The 17044-nt window shown below is 32.3% G+C and overlaps 1 protein-coding gene and 1 pseudogene across 2 annotated transcripts in view; one reads left to right on the plus strand and one right to left on the minus strand.

Moving 5' to 3' along the window:
- The window catches only part of Tmtc2 (Transmembrane O-mannosyltransferase targeting cadherins 2), a 635056-nt gene that overhangs the window by 417392 nt on the left and 200620 nt on the right, over positions 1-17044 (plus strand). The gene's annotated exons all lie outside the window — the stretch shown is intronic.
- LOC146997415 (uncharacterized) overlaps positions 3001-17044 on the minus strand; it is a 64760-nt pseudogene continuing 50716 nt past the window's right edge.

Raw genomic sequence — 17044 nt, forward strand, 5'->3', positions numbered from 1 at the left:
AAATGAGAATTTATATAGAAGGGGATTACAACCAAAAAGGGAGATGCACAACTTCATGTTACAGCAGTTCCGTACACAAAATTTTAAGATTCTGAAGCTAGTTTTTGCGTTGTACGAGATACGTATATGAGTATATACGTACAGACGTCACGAAAAAAATCTCTTCTGAATTCATTTTGAGAAAAAGAGTCTTTTATTCTGTCCGTATGTATAGATATCACGCAAAAAATCGTTCACGTGGATTTGAGAGCGGTTAAAATGGATATTTTCTTTGAAATTTGATATCCCAAAGTTTCAGCGATTACAATACTTCCTTTATTTCGTAAAAGGAAGTAAAAAAGGTGCAGCTGTAAAAGTCTTCGATGATGCAAAATATGTTGTAAATTTACGTACCACATTTATTGCAGGTGATTTTGTTTGCGATCTCAAGTAGTATCTGGCAATCTTTTAGACATGACTTCCCATTCTAAAGAGAAGATATTAATTTTTTTGCTCAATATTTTATTTTTAGCCAAAGTATTTGGCACAAAAGAGACTACATCAAAGTATGCTTTAAGAAAAACCATGCTTAGTATAATACATTAAAAACTTTTGATATTATATCTAGAAACTGAAAGTACCTTGTAGAGACATTAGTTTATTTTGGAAGCTGAAGTTATAAAAAAAAGGAATAGTGCCTTCACCGGGACTCGAACCACGGACCTCTCGAATACGCGTCAAGCGTGCTGACCACTACACCACGAAGGTATGCTAAGAAAGCCGGAGAAATACCTTATATGCACCCCCTTTTAAAGGGCGACTGGGATTTTAGGGGACCAAATCGCCAAATCCTGGTGGTGAAGAATCATCATTCACCACTTTTTAGTTCGGGCGCCACTGTAGATATATTAGGTATTTTTTGAAAGCAGAAGAGATGTGAAATGAGCAATGCTTTCGCCGGGACTCGAATCCGGTCCTCTCGAATACACTCCGAGCGTGCTGACCATTACACCACGAAGGCATAGTATAAATACTTTATAACCTGATTACTTTTATGGTAATTCACACGTGTTATTAGAAAATGAAACGCAAGCGTATAGTTATAGCTACTTTTAGGGCTTGACATAATTATATGCTTTAAGCTCGAATTGAAATCGATTTACTTCTGCACTGAGTCTTATAATGACATCGATGTGCATTAATCATACAGAGAAAGAAAAAAAAATAGGCTTAGGTTTCATCCGATGAAAATAATATTCTAATTAAAAATCAAAGCACCGAAAACGGTAGAATTGATTTGAGTACGTACAAACGGCATCAGCTAGATCAACCTATGTAGCCCATACTTGTTATCATAAATCAACCAAAGAGTTGGGTTATGTCGATCAATACCGCATTCAATACGAAAAGGCAGCGAATGGTTTCCCTCTTGCTCCGAAATCTCGAAATAATTGAACATCAGTCAATCCTTCCCACATTATCTGCAATTGGGAAGCGAATGAAGGCACGATCACGCTGAATGGCTTTCTCATCTTTTTACGTATTGCACATCAGCAGACGGAACCCACTTCAACAGCGAGATCACGCATCTGATGCGTGATATCTGAAATATTTAAATAGCATGATGAGTTTACTACGAGCCTAGTAGCTCTAATGGCTTAAGTCCAAAGGAATGTGTCTAATGTTCTGCGTGCGCATGTGAGAGAGGTTCACTTCCAGCGCCATTCTGGGAACTGAAGATAGCTAGTACAATTGCACGCTTCGTATCGGACGCACGTAATGCATTAGTAGCTGGATTCCAGGCATAGAATGTTAGTTTTGGAATTTTTCATCACCTTGACAACTCAGAGTTTTATGAAGGTAAGGAAATGCAACGAAATTTCTCTTCAGTTGGTCTTATGTAAAAATTTTAATATCGTAATTTATGACATACTAGCCGGCAAGCCCACCAGAGGAGCAGGCTACTGCCAAAGCAAAATTTATAAATTCTATGTAATCAATATCGTAATTTATGACATATTAGCCTCTACGCAGCCTCTATGCGATCAGCCTTCGTCTGGCTTTTAAATATACCGTAAAAATGCCTAAATGGAACACCAAACATCAAATTTAAAACCTGCACAGAATTTTACTCTGCAGAACAACTTTATCAAAAAAAATCAATAAAAATGTATCACATATTAAAAAAATACAATGAAATAAGCAATATCCCCTAATACAAAAATTAATTATCCTAATAAATAAATTAACCAATTTCCCGTTGCAAAATCTTAAGAATTCGAATGCTATAAAGGAAGTTAAGAATTTTGTTTCCTAAAAAAAATCATGCAAAACTCTTTATTATTAAATTATATATAATTAAAACAAAAGATAAAAAAATGCAATGAAATAAGGAATAAATCTCATATTTTCAAGAGAAAACAGTCCACAGTCCAGTATCCAAAGCAATGAATGAAAAACTGTTGCTAAAACTACATTTCTAAAAGAATGAAACTTTCATCAGAAAGCAATAACCAATCAAAATTGTGCTTTGTGGATGACATAATTCAAAATATACAAACTTCTTTGCCATTAGCTAATAAAGAGAGAGAGAGAGAAAGAAATAAAAAGGAAATTCTTTCTGGGGTGCCTCTCGAGACACATGCGCGTCAGAATAAGAAGATTGCGACGTGCGTGTTGCGTATCCAAAAATGAAAAGAAAATAAGCAGCATGAAATAAGCAATATTTTATCTCATATTTTCAACAGTCAGCAGTCCAGTATACAAAGCATTGAATGAAAAACTGTTCCCAAAACCACATTTCTAAAATAATGAAATTATTCAAAATGATGCAATTTCATCAAAAAAAAAAATAATAAATAAAAGAAAAGAAATATAATTAAATTTTGAAAAAAATATACTTCGAGGAGCATTAGCTCTTGTCAGATGCATCTATGCACCAAATTTCGTAGTCCTGGGTCTATAATCTTACGCGCAGCACGAACGAAAGACACACACACAGACACTTATTATATGTAGAGACTAGCGGGCAAGCTCACCAGATGAGCGGGCTGCTGCCAAAACCAGATTTATAAGTTCTATATACACCTGAAAAGAAAATGTATAAAAGCATTTAAGAATGAATGAAATCGGTTCATTCTTTTCAAGCAACAACCAATTCGTAATTAAATTTTTTGTTGCCAAACCAGGAAACAAAATCTTTTGACAGGTCATGATTTATATTTAATATAATATAACAACTTTTTCTCAATATCAATAAAAGAAATTAACGTGGCTATAACATAACGTATCCTTTATGTTAATCTGAAACAAAATAGTTGCCAATAGCAGCTGTTTGTTTAAAATGCTGACATTAACGAAAATATTTTCGACTTTCAATGATGTCATATGCCATTCAATGATGTCATATGGGCTTTCTTCAACTTTAGAATATGACCTTATGTAATAATTATATATTTAATGCTTGACAATGCTATTTTTATTGCATATTTTGTAAGACTTACACGTTTTTTAATAACAAACACTATGATATGAAAGGGAGTAGTGGCAACACTTTTCGAAATAAAGCAGATTTTCATTCCCAGCGCGCGAGACTCTTGCCACTCTGAAAAATGAGTTCTAAAATTAGCGTTTTCAGAATTTACTATTAAAATCTCGGCTGAAGTCGTACGAAGACGAGAACGGTCCAAATGACTTCACACGAATTTTTTGAATCCGGATGTAGTACCTCTCTCGCAACTGAACTCCATTTTCAGAGGAAATGATGTCACAAACAAACAAACAGACAGACGGGCAAAGATTTTAATAGCATATATTGAAAATAGAAAATAATTTTCAATGCGTAATTCTCTCATGAAAGGAAACATTCATTAAGCTTCAAAAAGATTGTATTTAAATTCATTTTTATTTCATTTTTTCCTTTTTATTGTTATGAAACACAAGAATGAAATTCTACCATTGTTTAACAAAGCTGACACAAACGAATATTAAGGAAGAGATTAAACGCGAATTAACTTGTCTATATTATGTACTTGAAATATATCTAAAAACTTGAATCTATTTATATACTTGAATACCGAGAAAATTTCTACCTATTATACTTGAAAATGAAAGATTAAATGCGAATTAACTGCACCTGAGAAAATTTCTATCTATATACTTGAATATATACCTTGAATTTCTATCTATATACATGAATATATATCTTGAATTTCTATCTATATACTTAAATATATATCTTAAATTTCTATCTATATACTTGAAAATACAGATACAGATGCACAGGAGAACACAGGATGTAGATATACTTGAAAATTTATATCTATATCCTGTGTTCTTTTCCATCTTCTTACCCTCCTGCCTTTGAAAATAATACATTCAAAGAAGACTACGTAGCTAAAGCTTTGACATTAAAAAAAAAAAAAGATATGCTGTGAAATTTAATCGCTAAATTATTCATATTGCTGTAATATTAGTATTTATCAACAATTATGCCGCCCGAACGGGGAACTGTTTAGTGTCTCTGATTGCTGTACCAAAGGACCCGGGTTCGAATCCCGGAGAAGGCATGGATTTAAACTGTCTGTCGCTTCATAGGAGGTAACGGCGATCCACCTATCAGGTGCCTCCATAATAAAGTGACCACGGCTTCCGGCCTTGCCTTAGTAGTGGACAATGCTTTAGCAGTGACCCGCCGTTGGGGGGGGGGTAAAAAAACTATCAGCAATTGATTTGCTTAATTATTAAAGCAGACGCTTAGTAATTTAGATTCTAATATGTATTGCAATTAAAAACGAATAAATAATACATGATTTTCTTTATTTTTAGTCTAATTAATTCACGAACAATATTGCCAATGGTGTGTCATGAACAGCGTTTTCCCCTCCCTTGTCTGTTTACTCAAATGAAGGAAACACGACGCACGCAATAGAAAACTTACAGAATGTAGGGCGATTAAAATAAAATCGTGTTAACTTGTCGCATGTTCTAATTTTCAATAATAAAAGAAAAGAGAGGGGGTAATCTAATGAATAAACATAGCATGAATTAATGGATTCTAAAGTTCTTGATTGCATTTAATTGAACGAATGAGCGTTTTCTTTAATTTTTAGAAAATTAGAATTTCTTAGGTACAAGAACCTTTGCTTATTAAATTAGATAAAGATCAATACTGCATTTATTGGAGGGAGCCTGGTTTAAGAGATAAAAATTCTGCATCAGAGAAATAATTCGTAATTTAATTGAAAATCGAGGTCGAGGAAGAAAGTTATAAAAGAAGTAATTAAACTTCAAGTGAATTCTGTGTAAGAATGTATGCAATTTGTGCTAAGAATTAAATATTGCTTCGTTTTCCTTAACGATTAGCTGTGCTAGTTGTTAATTGTTTCTGGTAATAAACTCGAAAGGAATAATTTCAAATACTCCTCCCTCTATGCATTGTTAACTACAATTTCTGTTACAAAACATTCTTAGCAAGAAAGATCATATTGTTACACAATCAACCTTTTCTATGACGACTTCCCCGCCCCTCATCTCTAGATGGTTTTTGTCGCCTATGGTTTGGTTTGGTTTATTTAATTATGGCAAAGTCTCGAGAGCTATCAGCCTAAGAGAAGGGATGCTTTCGTGGAGCACTTTCTAAGGGTTTCTAAGGGTTAACTCGTATACAGGTTACACATGTGGAAACCACGAAAACTCCCATGCAGCCATCCCGCTCGCGGGATCCGAATCTCGGACCGAACTACCCGTATTCAGCGATTTTAGTGTTCGGCTGCTGTTGGACTTGTCGTCTGTGGGGGCGGCCATCTTACACAAGCGTATACTTGTAAGCGTATACCTAATACTCATGTTCCCTTGTACTCTGAAAAATACTAATCACTTTTAGTATTGGATGTCTACGGGAGGTGATCGCAATCACAGAAATCAGCATATCTATTTTTTAGTTAGTTACTACTTTTTTAATCCTATTTAATTATAGGGTCACTAGTTTTTTAGTCCAAAGGGACAATTTGCCTTAAAGGACTATTAATTTTGTTTGCATTTTGCGTTGAAAACTATAAACAGCGAATCATTTTTCAAATTGTTGCCACCAAATATTATTGACCTGTATTACATTTAAAGAAATTAAATAATGAAGAATCTGCTTGAATGTGTGTATGTTTCTCGCATTGTGATAAAACAACGGTAACTAGAGCCATCCAATTTTGAATGACGTAATCCTTATGCGAATATGGGTATCTGGAAACCCAAATTTAAAATTCGGAATTTGTTTTATTACCGAATTTATATTTTGTAAAACTTTTAGCAAATTTTTGATTAACAAACTCAGCGATTTCAAAGCCAGCAATGGCAACACTACGAAAAAAAATATTTTTATCTCCAGCTCACAAGCCTGTGTATGGTTAACTCTAAAGATAGGCTCATTTTAAAATTATTTTGCGATATTGCTGTTGAACTGAATTTTATGGTTTAAGTGTGACGAATATGAATATTTAATAAGTAAAGGTAACCAACAAAACGTTAAAAAAAAACGCGTCTTCGGGCGTAGTGTAAAATCTAAAAACTTTCGGATTTTTTTTTTTTTTTGTTTGTTTGAAATTGTTCTAAATTTCAGGTCACAAGTATTCTTTTCTTTTTTACATCGTACTTAAAGAATTCTTTTCAGCTTGCCTGAAATGATTAACTTGACATAAAAATCATCGAAATATCTTAATGCTATGCAAAATATTCGCAGGTTTTACATCAAGCTGACGTACATTTTACTGTAATTTTTCATTCGGTTTTAATTAATTGAGATTAAAACTTTTAATTTTGCTTTCTATTTTAATAATGGGAAACGATTAGACTGAATCTGTGTATACTTAATGTCGTTTCTCAATTATCGGTAAATTAGATTGGATTATTTGTGTTATGATAAAAGACACGAGGGCTGTTGAAGTGAATTTTATGATTTAAGTGTGAAGAACATGAATTTTAATAAATAAAGGTGACACACATAACGTTAAAAAACGCCCCTTTGGGCGTAATGTAAAATCTGAAAGCTTTCAGACTTTTTTTAATTTCGTTAAATATAATACAAGCCTGTAATATTTGGTGGCAACAGTTTGAAAAGTAAACCGACATTTAAAGTTTTCGATGCAAAATTCTAAAACGAAATTAATAGCTCTTCTGGCCTAATGCCCTTTGGACTAAAATTTAATAAAGGGCAGGATATCAGAATACCTTGGAACTATGCATAAATTGCGAATAAATGATTTTTTTTTTTTTTTTGATTTTGTTTTTTATCTTGAAATGTGTCGCAAGAGAGAAGATGAGAGTGTTGTAATGTTTACCATTTAGCTAAGCAAACAGAGAAAATTGTATACCCCTCTCCTTGCTTTTTTTCTTGCCTACACCACGTCAAAAATATGAAGCAGAGAAATGTATGAATAAGAGCCTAACCAAAGCATATTTCTGAAACCGCGAAAAAAACTTGTGGGAGGGAGGAAGATGCTGTCAGCACAGTAACTGAAGAAATCTTTCTTTTAAAAAAAGAAGAAAAGATGTCTCAAATTCTTTGAAGGAGATCCTTTGCGTTGACACTCACAAGAAATGCCGCGAATTTCCAACTTGTCCACGCGCCTGTAACATGAATGAAGATTCTTGTGCCCTGGATTTGCTCTCGGATTTCCCTTTTTTTCTTCCTACTTTTATAGAAGGATTTCTGCTTCCATGTTCCAGAAACCACTCTCGAAAAATTATCTGAAAGTTAACACTCTATGTGCGCTGAAAGAGCTTAAAGCTTTTAAAAATTTTGATGGAAGTTTGGAAGAGGATCTATGAGAAAGAAACTATTTTTGAAAATTGAGAGTAATAAAGTTCAATCGAAAGTACACAATATTTACAGAAAAAAGTTTTTTAATTTGGTAGTTATAGATAAATTTGCAACGGATTATGAATTTGTTTTTTTTTTCCCCCTCTTCATATAGTAATGTGCCTAGGGTTTAAAACTGCATTTAGTTCTTTGGATTTAAGCATTTAAGAATTTCAAAGTAAATTTATATATATATATATATATATATATATATATATATATATATTTTATTTCTAATTTTTAGCCCAAAGGGGCATTAGACGCAAAGGGCTATTAGTGTCAAAACGACAATTTGCGTCGTTTCACCTTCTTCGTTGGTTCACTTTTGAAACTATTGCCACCAAGTATTATCGCAATGTATTATATTTAAAGAAACTAAGTAATAAAGAAACGGCATAAATGTTTCTCTCATTGTGAAAAAACAACGTTACCTAGAGCCATTCAATTTTGAATAACGTAGTCCTCCAACCGAACATGCGCACTTGGGAGTCCGAATTTGATATGTCTTTTATTATCTATTACAAATTTTGAAGAACTTCAACGAATTTTTGATTAACAAGCTCAACGATTTCTAAATTTTCATCTCCAGCGCGCGAGACTGTGTATCGAAAATTTTAAAGATATGCTGTTTTTCTGTTTTTAAATACTTTGTGATATTGCTGTTGAATTGAATTTTATAGTTTAAGTGCCGAGAACGTGATATTTATTAAATAAAGGTCACACACAAAACGTTAAAAAGCCCTTCGGGACATAATATAAAATCCGAAAGATTTCAGACTTCCTTTTTTAATTTTCTTTATTTTTCGCATGTACTTGAAGGCGAATGACTGAAAATATTTGGAAGATTGATGAATTTATACTTTTTAATTGCACTCATAGCTGGTAAAACTCCTTTACTATTTACTTCAAAAGTCATAATTAAACAACTGTTATTATATGACCATCTCCCTAGAAAACAATTGTTTTATACTAATGATAAATAAATTACTTATTAACTCTGGACAATACTGAAAAAGGATCTTTTTATTTCAAAATATTGCAGGGCAGTCAAGCTTTCATAACACAAATGATTGAATTAAATTAACCCTTTGACAGAAAAGAATTGTAGTAAGTTTGGTGACTATAGCTATAGTAGTGACTGAGTTATTAGCAAACAAATAAAAAACCCACACACAGACTTTCTTCTTTATATACTATATAGATTATCTAATTTCGGTTGTTTTCGATGTTACCAAATTAATATAAAAAAAAAAAAGAAATCTAGATTTCGCTTATCCTTATGAACCTACTGAAATTGACTCATGCAGCAAAGCCTGTTTCCAAGTTGTAATGCATTTTCAGGCTTTTCTTAACTACAGTATAGTAACTTCACTGTTTTAATCTTTATAATTTCAAGCAAGTATAAAAATCCGGACTTAATTTCCAGATATATTATTCATCATTATTTAGGAAAAAAATCTGATGTGTACACCACATGACTTCCTTGTACGAAATGTTAAATTATACGCATTTTTTCTTGTATTTCATTTAAACTTATTGGATTGAATTAAATCTACTTCGCCGACAGCGCATAAACCACAATAGAATAAATACATTCTTTAAAATTCACTCTGGTATTTGTTTACCATAGCGACACTCTGGCGCTAGATTCACATAAAAGTATTATATTTTGTTCATATTATAACACAGAATGCACAAAATTTATATCATTTAAAGAACAGAATTATCTACATGTTCTATTCAAATACTATAATAAAGCTAGAATGACGTATAAAAGAAATTAAGCAAACAAAACAAAAAAGAAACAGTTTTTCACAGACGATTGAGTATTTCTCATGTAATTAATTCAGTTCTCACTTCGCGAGAAGGCAAAAATACATAAAAACTCAAAATATCTGTATTAAAAATTACGAAGTAAATCTTAAACACTTATTTCCTCGAAAAAATTCTAGAAAGAATTAAGCATGATTAAATTGGCAATAATAAATGAAGGCGTTATCTTTGTTGTTGCGAAGCTAAGTTTCTCTAGATTGGCAACAAATCCACTAGTCTGCTGTTTCAAATGTAAACAAGCAATGGCCGCCATCAAAAAAAAATATTAGGCTTAGCGGCACTTAAACAACTTTAAAATTGTTGATAATTCTAAAACTATTGCATACAGATTTACTAAAGGCATAAAAACCTTAACCGGAATATAAGAACAAGATAATCCAATCATTTTCAAAGCAAAAAGTGTACAATTTACAAACATATAAGAATAAAAAAATTGAGATCACTGAACCGGGTAACAGACTGGACATATAAATATATTTATATACGTTTGGGGCGGCCCATTGCAACCAAAATACGAGGTGCTCATCTGAATGTTATAACAGTCCTATATACAAAATTTCAACGTTTTGAGGCTACTCGTTTTTGAGTTATGCGAGATACGTACGTACGTAAGTTCGTACAGACGCCACGAAAAATTCTCTTCAGAATTCATTTTAAAGCAGTTTTATAATTTTTTTTTTTTTTTTTTTTGGCGGAAAAGAGTGTTTTATTCTGTCCTTACGTACAGATATCACTCAAAAACATCGTTAAATTGCATTCGAAAGCGGTCAAAATGGCTATTTTCGTTGAAATTTGCTGCCGGAAACTTTTCGCGATTTCAATACTTCCTTTATACTTCGTAGAAGGAAGTAAAAATGTGACGATAATTTGCATAATTTTCTAAACAACTGCCAATCGCATTTCAAATGTTTCTGCAGGCTCCAAAATCTAGATATTCGTAAACTGCACCTGTGAGTAGTTTCAAAATCATTTTACATTTTAAGAGTAATATTATTGTTTACTTGTTTTATATAGCCAAATGCTATATAACTAGTCATGCTACAAGCCCTATGACGAACTCTCTTGAACGTATTGAAAAAAAAAAAAAAAAAAAAAAAAAAATTAGGGCTATAATTAATAGAAGAAATAAAAGAAAACACTTGATCAAGAAATTTAAAAAAAATGTAAACTGACGAAAAATCGATAAGGAAAGTTATGTTAAATGAGCTAGCTAACAAATGGCAATGACATAGAAAGAAAAATGGATGAAAGATGAATAAGAAGCAGTGAAAAAGGATAAAAACTAGCAAGGTATAAAGAAAAAAGGGGGAAAAAGAAAAAAAAATCAGGATATTATTTTCTCGTTGGTCTTAGGGATAAAAACCGAATAATAAAGATATACAAAAGAATAATTATAGGCAAAGTCAGGGAAGAAAAAAAAAAAAACAGAAAAAAAAAAAAAAAAAAAAAGAAAAAAAAGAAAAAAAAAAGCTTAAAAGAATAAAAAAAAATACCGAGTTACGGAAACATAGAAATAGAAAGAGAGATCCGAAAAGAAGAGAAAGCAAATACTAGAAGAAATAAAGGTGAAATTTATCCAAGCTTCAGAAATGTATGTAAAAGAACTATGTACGAAAACGAAGTTTAAAAATAAATAAACACAAAAATGCCGGAAATTATAAAAGCCAACAACAGAAAGTTTAAAAAAACATAGAAAATAGAATGGGAAATGAAAAATGCATGAAAGGATAGACAGGTTGAAAAGTGACTTAAAGCAAATTTAGTTCGTCTTCAACAATATGAAAATTACATAGAACAAATTATTTTCCTAAAGTAATTTCTTAATTATAAACGCACAACAAAAAGAAAGAGAACAAATTTAATACCACAGTTTTTTATAGCTATGTACAGCAAGAAATACCCGTTTTTAAGCCATACTTAAAACTGGAAAATGGCTCTGATTGATTGGATTCATATATAGACACTTTTCAGGAAAACGTTGCAAACTCCTCTCAGCTAGAAATCCCCATTCCAATTTTGGAAGAATCTTTTATTATTCTCCGAAAGGAACCTTTCCCTCTTTTTTGAAGAATATTTTATTTTAATTTGATATTTTTTCAAAAGTAAAAGAATGGAGAAAAATAAATAAATGTACAGGAAAAGCAATGGCTAATGTCTTTTGTTTCTGTCAAACGGCGCCAGCGATATGAAAGGGCAAGAATGTGGAAAGCAACGGTCCCTCTCTAGTAAATGAAATTTGCAGACGCCCTGTCTATCAAATTCTGCGGATTGAATTCTAAAAGATAAAAGAATAAAAGCCTTGTATTTTTAGCCCAAAACGGCAATTTACCCAGAAAGGCTATTAATTTCGTTTTGGCATTTTGCGTTTGTTCACTATAAACGGGTGTTGCCACCAGATATTAGAGCATTACAGTTAAAGAAATTAAATAATGAAGAATTTGCATGAATTTATGTATGATTCTCTCACTGTGAAAAGGCAACGATATGTAGAGCAAACAAATTTTGAATAACATACGTCTCCACCCGAATATGGGCATCTGGAAGCCCAAATTTGGAATTAGTTTTATTATGTATTTCATATTTTTAAAGCATTTAGGAGTTTTGATTAAGAAACTCAACGATTTCAAAGCTAGCAATGGCAACACTGCATGAAAAGAAAATTGCGCCTTTGGGCGTAATATAAAATTTGAAATCATTCAGATTTTTTTTTAAATGACTCTCTATTGGTGCTTCTAAAACACTTTTACTCAGGTTACTTATGATTGAAAAACTTTTGCAAGAAAAGGTATTAGTGCAGTGAACACTGCTAACAGAGAAACCAATTTTCATTGTTTTAAAGTCAAATTTCATATAACAATTAGTAAATGAGATTAATAATATCACTTACTTTAATAACTGTTGGAATTGTTAAAGTTATTCTTATGTCCACTAAGTACATTTTGATTTAAAGAGGCATATTTGTTTTTAATTCAAACTGAATGGCCAGTGAGAATTACTGTAACACGATTTTAAACGTTTTTCTGCTCATGTAATACTGTTTAGATTTTCAGAAAAACGATTTAAGTATATCATTCGGACTTAAGGTTATGTTCTTTGTAAGATTCAGGTCATTGGTTTTAAGTTATTATTTCTCCATGTTATACTTTTAAAACATAGAACAGAAAAATATTTGTCGTGTAAAATTTTTAGTTTCGTAAGTATGGCCAATTAATTGTGCACCAAAAAATGCCTCATTATCACGAAATCATTTATTCGCAATTCATGCATAGTTCAAGGTATATTCTGATATCCAGCCCTTTATTAAATTTTAGTCCAAAGGGCGTCAGCCCAGAAGGGCTATTAATTTCGTTTTCGCAATTTGCGTCGAAAACTTTAAATGTCGGTTTACTTTTCAAACTGTTGCCACCAAGTATTACAGGCCTGTATTATATTTTACGAAATTAAAAAAAAAAGTCTGAAAGCTTTCAGATTTTACATTACGCCCAGAGGGACTTTTTGTAACCTCTTTTTGTAACCTTTATTTATTAAATGTTCTTTGCACTTAAACCATAAAATTCAATTGAAAAACAATATCGCGAAATAATTTTAAAACGAGCATATCTTTATTTATTATCGATTTATTATTTATTACATATTATCGATTTCATATTTTGTAAAACTTCAACGAATTTTTGATTGACAAACTCAAGGATTTCAAAGCTAGCAATGGCAACGTTATACAGAAAAAACATTTTTATCTCCAGCGCGCGAGATTGTATATCGGAAATTCTAGAAAAATGCTCAATTTAAAATTATTTTGTGATATTCACCTTGCACTGAAATTTATATTTTAAGTGCGAAGGACAAAATATTTAATAACTAAAGGTAACACACAAAATGTTAACAAAAATCCCCTTTGAACGTAATTTAAAATCTGAAACCTTTCAGATTTTCTTTTATGTTTATTAATAATTGTTGTGTCGAATTGTTTATTAGTTTATTTATTTTCTGTTAAGAAATGGCAAGAAATGTAAACAAAACTTGACGTGTTAGGGAACATAGCTGTTAGTATTTCGCCGTCTTTCTAGTTGGTCTTTTTAGTTGATCTTTTTAGTCTTTTTAGTTGATAGTTTATTACATGCTATAGAAACGCAATCAATATAAGTACTTAATATTTATTGCCCATGCGCAGTCCCAAACGCATGAGACAAACCATCACGATGTTGGGGAGACGTAATATGGATATCACAGAAGCGACGAGAGAATAAACTGAAGGTGGAAAAGAGGATGTTTGAGTGGAAACTTATTCAATCTAGGAATTTGTTTACTACATTATATCGGATTCATTTTTTTGTTGTTTCGGATGAGCAGCTGTGACCACGGCATGGGAACAGCACGATGTTGCCCTCCGAACCCAGGGCAGAAGGAGTGTCTGGAACTAAAATCAGCTCTAATTGCAGAGCCTGGATACCAACTCGAGGTTTTCCAGTAGCTCAGAGAACATGATAATCACCAACTCTCTCTTTCTGTTCAACTTCAACGTGTAATTTTACGTCGTCGACCCCCCAACCACCTTGCACGCATGATGGTTTTTGCTTTAATAAATTTTCCGTTCACCCCGTTGAAGAGATCGCTGCCTCAGATGTGAAGGCATGTAAACGAGGAGATCCTTGTGATATTTGCACAGAAGCATTAACTTTGGTCACTGCACAAATTAACTTTATTATTTTTCAAAATTATTATCCGTATTTCCAGTGTATTAAATATTATCAGTATCCGGATATAGCGCATTATCCGTATCCGGATATAACGTATTATCCGTATCCGGATATAAAATATTATCCGTATCACGATTATTATCCGAATTTCAAAATAATTATCCATATTTTACAAAGATATTATTAGTATTCCAAAATTATTATCCGTATTTCCCTTTCTAAATTCCTTCTATATGTTTGCATTAAAGACTGAGCATAGTGAACTTAACAATACTTTATCACGATGCTTATAGAATTTCTAAAGCATTTCTTAACTTCAGAGTATACGAATTTAGTAAAGTATTCATCGAAAGCTTAATAAGCGTCATGCCAGATTTCCTAAGCCCTAAGCCAGTCCTAAGCCAGCCAGTCATATTAAGTTGTAAGCCAGATTTTTATTTTCTGCTCTCAATATATATTTAAATCTGAAAAAATGCATTTGTTATTGATTATTGCTGCTCAGTCTTGTAACATAATATTATTACTTTGGTTTATCAAAAATATAAACATATAATAATCACCTTCCATTTTTCGCGTTTAATATAGTAACAAACCAAACATGGAATCGAAAACAAAAAGGAAAAATTTTAAATTAAAAAAGAAAAAGAAAAAAAAAAAAAAAAAAGAGAAAATTTGAAAGTTTTCAGATTTTATATTACCCCCGAAAGGGAGTTTTTTAACCTTTTTTGTGTGTTACCTTTATTTAAATGTCACGTTCTTTGCACTTAAACCACGTAAAATTCAATTCAACAGCACTATCATATTATACTTAAAAATAGCAAAACAGCATGTCTTTAGAATTTCCGGTATACAGTCTCACGCGCTGGAGGTAAGAATATTTCTTTTTGTGCATTGTTGCTATTGGTCGCTTTGAAATCTTTCAGTTTTTTAATCAAAAATTCGTTAAAGTTTTACGAAATATGAAATAAACAATAAAAAAATCCGGCTTCCAGATGCCCATATTCGGGTGGAGAATTACGTTATTCAAAATTGTATGACTCTAGGTGCCGCTGTTTCATCCCAATGCGAGACACATACATTCATTTACACAGATTCTTCATTATTTAATTTCTTTAAATATAACACAGAGCAATAACAGTTGGTGGCAACAGTTTGAAAAGTGAATTAACGCAGAAAGTAAAATGATACAAAATGCCGTGAGACTTATAGCCCTTTGGGTCTAACACCCCGTTACGATAATAATTCATATAATGTTAATATAGTAGCCGCTCAGTCTTAACAAACATTCTTTACAGCATTTATTCGATTATAACGACTGCACTAAAGGCCTTAATTGATAAGAATGTATTAAATTCATTTTCATTTATACCGACCACTTTTTACAGTATCTTCCTCCTGTAAAAATCGAGGATCATTACAACGATCGTCAAGTGTACTTATAGCAGGTTTTTAAATGTCTTTTACAATCTGTTAACACACATTTGCTCTAAAACCTCGATAAAACACGCTGATATTTCATAAAAAAAACAAAACTATTTTAGCTTTCCTGCTGATATAGCAATTGCCGTTTTCGTTATTAATAAGCGAATAAATAAAATTTGATATTTTAGTGCGTTGAAATCATTTTAAATTAGTATATCGAGCAAAATTTGAAATTCCCTTATACTGCTGAAGATGAATTACTGAAATGCCTGCTTTTAGTTTACTAGATAAATAAATTGTGCAAATAAATTGTGGAAATAAGTTGTGCCCAAACTAGTTGATACCCTTTTGTTGAAAATTATGCATTAAAGGCTTTCAATAAAGTATCTTTTGTTAATACAGTGCGACACTGAGAACATTTCTTGCTCATTTGTTAATTCATAGGTGTATTTGACATTAAGTTATATGGTACTACAACATTATTAGTCCAAAGGGGCAAATTGCCCAGAAGGTCTACTAATTTCGTTTTGGCATTGTGCGTCAATTCACGATAAGCGTTGTTTCACATTTCAAATTGTTGCTACCAAATATTATTACCCTATCTTGTATATAAAGAAATTAAATTATAAGGTATTTCTTCCGCCTTTCTAACGCGCCTTCGTGGTGTAGTGGTGAGCACACTGAGCCGGTAATTGAGAGGTCCGTGGTTCGATTCCCGGCGAAGGCGGTTGCTAAGTTTTCATCTTGCCTGCTTCCAAAAAATACCTAATGTCTCTATAGTAGCGCCCGAACTAAAAAGGTGTTGGATGATGATTCTTCTCACTCAGGATTTGGCGACTGGTTCCCCTAAAAACCCCATTCGCCCTTTAAAAGGGGGAGTATGTAAGGTATTTCTCCCGCCTTCCTAGCATGCCTTCGTCGTGTAGTGGTCGGCACACTGAGGCGGTAATTCAGAGGTCCATGGTTCGATTCCTGGCGAAGGCGGTTGCTAATTTTTCATCTTGCATGCTTCTAAAAAATAACTAATATCTCTACAAAATAATGAAGAATCTGCATAGATGTATGTATGTGTCTCGCATTTTGATAAAACAGCGGTACTTAGAGCCATCCAAATTTGAATAATGTAATCTTCCATAGAATATGGGCATGTGGAAGCCCTAATTTGAAATTTGAAATTTGGAATTTGTTTTCTTTTTGATTTCATACTTTGTATTAGATCAACGAATTTTTGATTAACAAACTCAAGGATTTCAAAGCGAGC

Source organism: Stegodyphus dumicola, chromosome 5 (genome assembly GCF_044657685.1).
Source record: "Stegodyphus dumicola isolate Sdum_Otavi_A_Nest chromosome 5, ASM4465768v1".
NCBI lineage: Eukaryota > Metazoa > Arthropoda > Arachnida > Araneae > Eresidae > Stegodyphus > Stegodyphus dumicola.